The following is a 6,359-nucleotide window of genomic DNA, read 5'->3' as shown; positions in this document are numbered from 1 at the left end:
ATTATATTGGTGTGAAAACTTCCCCTGTGTAGTCGAATGAAGTATCCATCCATTCATGTATCTATGGACACTTATAAAGCATGTGGTGGGCCACATTTGACCTATGAAACCTTGTCTGTTCTACACCAGCAGACCCTTAATAGCAGCCAGGTGAGATCTGAGAGTCCAGACTGTATCTACCTTGAGGGAGGAGGGACAACTGGATAAATCTGATTTCACCTCCCAAATACTAGATGCTATTATAGAATGACTGTTCATTTTGAGGCATTGTAGGGGTCCAACATTCACTCTGGTGGCCTAGAAGTGAAAAGAAGCTTTTTGTTTAGAAATTGCCTCCAAAGAATGCAAAAATTGCTGGCTACTTAGAGCAGAGACTCTCGGCCATGGGTGTTTGGCAGTATTTGGGGAGATTTGTGGTTGTCAAAACTAGGGTGGGGTGCTACTGGCATCTAGTGGGGAGAGCCCAAGACTGCTAAATACCCTGTACCTGTGGGACAGCCCCACAGCCAAGGAGCCCAGAACAACTGAAGGAGTCCTGAGCATGGGTATCCAAACAGAAGCCTGGTATCTGAACCCAACCCTGACATTTAAAGCTTTGTAACCTAGTGACATGGCATCTTAGGAGTCTTTTCTGCCTTGGTCTCAGCTGTAGAAGGGGTATGCTGTCCCTCTCTGACTCAGTTCACAGGGCTGCTACAGCTCCAGCTGCAAGAATGAATGACAATATAACCTAGTGTTATATATGAACCTGAGGACAGAAACACTGTGAAGAAGCAAGCTAGCTAGCTAGCTTGCTTGCTTGCTTGCTTGCTTGATTGATTGATTGATTTAGACTAAGGAGCCAGATCACTAGTACCCAAAACAGGACATCAATTTCAGAACTCACAGACTGCTTAGCCACACCCCCATGGTTCCTAACACAGTCTTGTGGAGGTGGGACCCCATAATTTGGATTTCTAAAACAAATCAACAGAGAATCCTTATTCTGCTGGTTCCAGGATGTGAATGAGCAAGGTTGGGCTTGGGATCCACTTGCTTGCTCACAGCAACAGGGGGCAGCAGAGAACAGCAAATACATAAGACTCCGGGGCGGCAGGTCCATGACTTTATATCTAACTTCATCTGAACAAATTTTAATCTAGTAGCAGGAAAGAGGTCTGAAATAGTAAATTGTGTCAATTTCTATTTTCCAAGTGACCCTGGTAAGATGTCATTCAACTTCCTCTAAGGGAACTGTCTGAAGAATGGAGGAGATAGCCTAAGAGACAGGGGGACGGCTTGATTGATGCTGGCTGAGAATTAAAACTTCTCACGAGAAGTGCATGTGCACACAGCACGTTACTTCAGGAACTGCTGACTCCTAAGGCATTTATCAGTGTCTGCTCCTAAGCATCTCTGAGTCACTCACAAATATTGGTTTGCCTGGGTTGAAATTTCCATCATGTAAAAGTCTGAAGGCAGTGCATTCAGAGTTCCCGTCACACACAGAATGTACAAAACTCTTAAGTTCAAGTGACACACAAAAAGCAGATGAGAAGACAGTCGTTCAGAGGATGAAAATGACCTCCTTTGGGGGACCCTGGTGGGGGGAACAATTCTTTGAAGGTGTTTTGTTGACGGTTGTTGTTATTTGTCAGTTGGTGTGTAGTTTGTTGTTGTTGGTTGGTTGCTTGTTGGTTGGTTGCTTGTTTGTTTGCTTGTTTGTTGTTGAAGAATGCTTCCAATGATGCTGGAATAGATACCGTGGCTATCCAGAGGTCTGCTTCCAAGGATCAACCCTTGCAGACTGATTTTCATCATTTAATCATCTTTTATCGAATGCTAGGGTGGCACTGGGTCTAGGAGAGAACAATGAGATGGTAAGAGACACAGGACTGAGTTTGTGGAGCTGAGATTCCAGACCAGCACAGTATGTCACTACTCATGTGGTCACTGCTGTGACTTCACTGGCCTGGGTCCTGGCTCAACCACTGAGCTTCACCTGCAAGGGCAACTTCTGTTTGTAGTCAACAACCATCCCCTTTATTCTCAAGAATTCTTCAAGGAAAATCTCCTTAGAGCTTTCCCATGGGCCCTGTGGTGGTTTGAATGAGAATGGCCCCCATAGGCTTATATATGTAAATGCTTGGTCCCCAGTTGGTGCAACTGTTTGAGAAGGATTAGGAGGTGTGGCTTTGTTGGGGAAGGTGTGTCACTGGGGGATGGGTTCATGCCAGGCCCAGTCTTGCTCTTTTTGCCTGCCTGTCTGTGGATAAGGATGTAATCTCTCTACCTCATGCCCGCCTGCCACCATGCTCCCTGCCATGATGAATATGGACTAGCCCTCTGAAACTTTAAGCAAGCCCCTAATTAAATGCCTTTTTTATAAGAGTTACCTTGGTCGTGGTGTCTCTCCACAGCAATAGAACAGTAACTCAAATAGACCTTTTGCACTTGCATGGCTTTAGTACTTAGCCAGTGTTTAGTCTGTGCTTAACTCACCCAGGCATCTCACAATGTCTTCTACGAACCAAACTGCCCCTTACATTCACAGGTAATCGTGCTGTTCAATACAGCTGCACGGATGTGAGCACAAGCATCAACCCTTGAGCTGAGTCCTTACTTTGAATGTATGTGTGAAGAAAATTCTGCTTTCCTGAGAAGAGCTGCTGCTCAGCTCCTCTCTCCTCTGTCCTCCTCTTCCTCCTCCTCCTCCACCAGACAAGATCTCACTATGCTACCCAGGCTGCCCTAAACTCCAGGGCTTAGCTTTTGTGGCAGGAGGCTTCCATGGTTGTAGAGATAGCGGTAAAATCTGGCTTGGAGTGTAGGAAAGTGGATATGGCTGGAGCACTGCAGCCTAACATCATATTGTCACTAGCAAGGTCCCCAGAAGCCTGTCTCCCTCTCTGCTCCTCATCTATCAAATGGTGGAGAGGACAGGGAGGCCATTTCTGAGTCTTCAGGTTGTGATGCTCTTCTGTGGAAAATGAAGACAAAGTTAAGTGCTTCTCCACAGAGCCTCCAGGAAGCTGATATACTCTAGTCAGGCAGACTTCAGGTTCCCTGCCAAAGCCGTGTGCCTGCCCATAAGCAATGTATAGTTTTTATACTTCTAAATGGTTAGGGGGAAAAAGGAAGAGTTGTAGCATGAGGGAGGCTTTGGGTTTCATCCCAGCACGGCAAGAAAAGTAGGCAAAGAAAGCAGGGAGGGGAAGTGGAGCTATCAGAGATGATCTGAAACAGTCCATGAAATGTGGAGTTCAGGATGGGTAAGTAAAGGCTTACTGTTCTCTCTATCCTCCTCCTCCTCGTCCTCCTCCTCCTCTTCCCCTTCCTCTTTCTCCCCTTCCTCTTCCTCCCCTTCCTCTTCCTCCCCTTCCTCTTCCTCCCCTTCCTCCTCCTCCCCCTCTTCCTCCTGCTCCTCCTTTTCCTCCTCCCTTTCTTCCCCTCCTGTAGGAAGCAGCGGTTAGCGGTGATACTTTCTACCATTCCAAGATGGCGCGGTCATCCTGTCCTCCCACAAGTAAACAACTGACTGCATAGGTGCAAGAGGCAAAAAGCGCGCCAAAAGTCACTGCCCATCCTGGGGCGTATTATGGGTAATGAGTGAACAGCCAATCAGAAGTGAATACGTCACTCTAGGGTGTATTTAAGCAGCGCCTCTTCCTGTCTTTTTGTCTTTTCTGCTTCTGCTTATACAAGAGTAAAGCCTCGCTGTAGTATTACCCGATCACTGCCTCCTTGTCTTTTTCGCGGGCGAAGGGGACTCAGGAGGCGCGTGGAACACCCTCCTCCTCTTTTCTCCTCCATCTCTCTCATCTTCCTTCTCCTCCTCCTCTTCCTCCTCCTCCTTTTCCTCCTGCGCCTTCTCTTCCTCCTCTTTCTCTTCTTCTTCCTCCTCCTCCTCCTCCTCCTCTTCCTCCTGCTGATGCTCCTCCTCCTCCTCCACCAGACAAGATCTCACTATGTAACCTAGGCTAGCCCTAAACTCCAGGGCTTAGTGGCTCAATAGTTTCCCCCCCCCCCCCCCCCGCCTCCCTGCCTCCCTTCGCCTCCACAGACAGTGTGCAAACAGCCACATTTCATTTTTGCACGCTGTCTGCTGCCGCTCAACCCTTACAGCAGCACAGCTGGGTAGTTCTGACACAAGAGCCTTCAACATCTGTATCTGCTGCCCGACCCTTTTACAAACAGTTTGCCTATCTGTGACCTAGAGTAATTCTCAGATCCAAACTATTAGGAAAACAAGAATTGTTCAGAGAACTTCAAGTCTATGCCACTTTCTCTCTTTCCTCTCTTTCTCTCTCTCTCTCTCTCTCTCTCTCTCTCTCTCTCTCTCTCTCTCTGTGTGTGTGTGTGTGTGTGTGAGAGAGAGAGAGAGAGAGACAGAGAGAGAGAGACAGAGACAGAGACAGAGACAGAGACAGAGAGAGACAGAGAATGCTCAGAGGCCAGAGAGCAGCAGATCCCCCTAGAGCTGGAGTTACAGGCAGTTGTCATCTGCCTGCCATGGCTGCTGAGAACCAAACTGGGTTCTTCTACAAGAGCAGTCACTACTCCAGCCCCAAGGTGCCATGTTCTTAGTCAAGTTCTCAAGCAACCTGTCCCATCAGTCTGAATGACAATAGGCTGTGTTATGGAGAGAAAGTTAGAGCACATGGCTGGTGAACTGTTGTGTGGGGCTATCATAACAGACCTTCAAGAAGAAACAGCAACCAAGAATCCTGTCAGGAGAAATCTGAATAAGGAGTCACCACCTTTTCAACACTTGATTGAGCTGACAGGAAACTAAGAGAGGACTCTTTCATGACCCCATCCCCAGAAGACAACAGGAGAAAACCAGCAGCAAGCTAGAGTTTTCTCAGGAGGGGCAAGTGAACAGACAACCTAGGGGCCTTAAAGTGTGGGTGTCAAGACTCGGTCTTTGAGACTGCAGAAATGGCACAGTGGTTAAGAGCACTGGGTGCTTTCCCCATTCAAGGAACTAGGTTTGATTCCCAGCACCCACACGGCAGTTCACAACTGTCTGAACCTCTAGTACCAGCCCTCTTCTGGCCTCTGTGGTGCACATATGTACATTCAGGCAAAACACACACACACACACACACACACGACCCAGTCAATCTTCGGGATGAATATCGGGATGAATATCAGCAAATGAGGAAGCCTGGACAGAATGAAAGAAGCCCCATGTGCCCAACACTGCCATGATGACTCTCCTGCCAGGATTCTTAGTAACAACCTGGGATGAAACAGAGAAAACCCACACAGAGGCGACAGAGAGACCCACTTGAAAGTGGGACCTGCACTGGGGCCTAGGATGAACAGAATTCCTAACCAGGGGCATCTGTGCCTGTGAGCTCAAAGCAAGAATTTGCAGGGACTGGAGACGTGGTTCAGCTGTTTAAGAGCACCAACTGTTCCTCCAGGGTGCCCAGGTTCAGTTCCCTTATCAGGCAGTTCACAACTACCTCCTGTAACTCCAGCTCCAAGGGACCAGGCATCCTGCTCTGGACTCTGAGGGCACCCACAGACATGTGGTGAACATTTATACAAACATGTAAACACAAGTAAGTTTTTAAAACGAACTTAGGTTAACAGAAAAAATAAGAGCTAAACATCATGTTTAAAGTGGTTCTGGATGCATCTGTCTGCCTGCTTGGCAGAAGCCATGTGAACTCTCTCTGCAGGAATGCCAAGCCACAGATAAAACCTCAAGAACATGGGCCCACAATTCAAAGCAACTCACTGAACACATGTACAAATAATCCTTTATGAATGAGCCAAGAGAAGCAAGACTGGCAACTACTGCAGCAGATCCAGGGCATAAAGAGTGGCTCATCTGGGCATGGTGGTGTAGACCCAGCCCAGGAGACTGAGGCAGGGGGTTTGAAGCCAGCCTGAGAATTATAGCAAGCCTTAGAATTTGAAAATAAAGTTGAGCCTACCTCATACATTTAGGAAGAGGAAGTTGAAAGAAACTAACGGACTGCTAACATAATGAGAGAAGCATCGTGGCTTGGCAGGCTTCCCCCTAAGAACTCTTAGAGACAAAAATCATAACACTAAAAGTTAAAAACAGTAACCAGTCGTCTGTGCTTGCTGTTTTGGTTTTATTTTTATTTTAATTTGTGTTTTGTTTTAGAGTGGAAAGTTTCAAATACAAACAAACAAAGCCCATAATGTAAAGTCAAATCATTATTTTCAATTTATAGCTAACCTTATCTGATTGATCTCTTTAGTAATTTTAATTTATTTTATTAAATTTATTGATTGGTCTCATGTGTGTATTGTGTATGTGCATGTGTGTATGAGTGTGTGTGCATTTGTGTGCATTTGTGTATGTGCGTGTGTGTGTGTGTATGTATGTGTGTGTG

Source organism: Arvicanthis niloticus, chromosome 15 (assembly GCF_011762505.2).
Source record: "Arvicanthis niloticus isolate mArvNil1 chromosome 15, mArvNil1.pat.X, whole genome shotgun sequence".
Classification (NCBI taxonomy): domain Eukaryota; kingdom Metazoa; phylum Chordata; class Mammalia; order Rodentia; family Muridae; genus Arvicanthis; species Arvicanthis niloticus.
Note: the sequence above shows the minus strand (reverse complement) of the source record.